The sequence below is a fragment of the Pteropus alecto genome, unplaced genomic scaffold (assembly GCF_000325575.1).
Source record: "Pteropus alecto unplaced genomic scaffold, ASM32557v1 scaffold98, whole genome shotgun sequence".
Classification (NCBI taxonomy): Eukaryota; Metazoa; Chordata; class Mammalia; order Chiroptera; family Pteropodidae; genus Pteropus; species Pteropus alecto.
Genome location: NW_006443570.1, coordinates 19345034 through 19346669, shown reverse-complemented (window position 1 = coordinate 19346669; position 1636 = coordinate 19345034). Strand labels below are relative to the sequence as shown.

General features: G+C 35.1%; 1 pseudogene; it reads left to right on the top strand.

The window, feature by feature from the left end:
* Positions 1–1014: 1014 nt before the first annotated feature.
* On the top strand, positions 1015–1133 carry LOC112473302 (annotated as a pseudogene).
* The last annotated feature ends 503 nt before the right edge of the window (positions 1134–1636 follow it).

Genomic DNA, 1636 nt, shown 5'->3' with positions numbered 1-1636 from the left:
ATAGTAAGGTTTAGTAAATGGTTATTGACTGATGGATTTTTTTTAAGTTGGAGGTACTCATTTGTCCAATTGCAAGATTCTCCAAGGCTTTATTTATGGTGGCACAAGTCAGCATCTTTTTTTTTTTTAATGACATTGATATATATTCACTTAAGAAAATTAATGTACCCATCTCAAGTGTTCTCTCCGGCTATGTGGACAAGCTCCCATTCCAAAGCATGTGACTCTACTGAAAGAAAAAAAAAGATGCTTTAGGCTGTATGCTGTTACATTTGTTATGAGCATTAGATGAGATGGTGTAAAGCACTTTATATAGTTCCTGGCACACAGTTTGCACTAAATAAGCATTAGCCATTGTTATTGAGAAGTACCGGATCTTTATTTTTTCTTGGCATTTGTTAAGACAAGATTGCATGGAAAGGTAGAGAGAGTAAGGAGATGGGGTGAGAGGCATTTCATGGTCTATTAAAATTATGAATAGAAGAATCCCACTTCTTACAAATGCTAGAAATGCAGCAATAAGTAAAGTATAAGAACGTACATCTGAAAGTAGTGTTATAAACCAAGTATTAGGAAAGACCAGCTGTACCTCTACTTGTATTTTGATAACTTTATTAAAAAATACTTAATGATAATCTAAGTACCAATTGTGTTAGGGTTTGGGATATAGCAGTGAATAAGAAAGATTGGGGTTTTGCCCTCATGGAGTTTACTATCTACTGTTTACTATTAACCAAGATAGCAGTTAATAAAGAAGTAAACAAATGAATATGTAATTACAAATTATGATAAATGCTACTCGTGTCTACTAGACAATTTAAACTCAATTTATCCAGATGGAATTCTTTGTTGTTCCTGGGCACCTTGCCTAGTGTTTTCCATGTCTGCAAATGGCACCGCCATTCACCAGTTACTTAAGTCAAAAATCTTAAAGTGATCTTTGACTCAACTCTTTTTTAATATCCCAGCCAATCCTGCCTTTTGGCTTTATCTTCAAAATGTATCCTGAATCCAGTCTAAGGCCATGCCACCCCGAACATGCCTGATCTTGTCTGGTCTCGGAAGCCAAGCAGGGTCGGGCCTGGTTAGTACTTTGATGGGAGACCACCTAGGAATGCCAGGTGCTGTAGGCATTAAAAAAATATATACCCTGAATCTAACTTCTTCTGCCATTCCCAAGACTACCCCATTGTCCAAGCCACCATCATCTCTCACCATGAATATTTAATACATCTCCCTGCTTCCAACCTTTCTTCTTTAAAGTCTATTCTCCATAGAGCAGCAAGAATTGTCATCTTACTTATGACTTAAAGTGGTCATTATAACATTTCCCCCCAAAATATAATAATACTTGAGAAAGAATGTAGCCAAGGAGGTGAAAGACTTGCACACTGAAAACTATAAAACATTGCTAGAAAAAAATCTAAGGAAGACTTCAACAAATGGAAAGACATCCCATACTCATGGATTAGAGACTTAATATTAAGATGTTAATACTACCCAATACTACACATTTAATATAATCCCTATTATAATTTCAATGACCTTTTATGGAGAAATGGAAAAGCCAATCTTTAAATTCATATAAAATTGAAAAGGGCTCTCAATAGCTAAAATAATATTGAAAAAGAAGAAA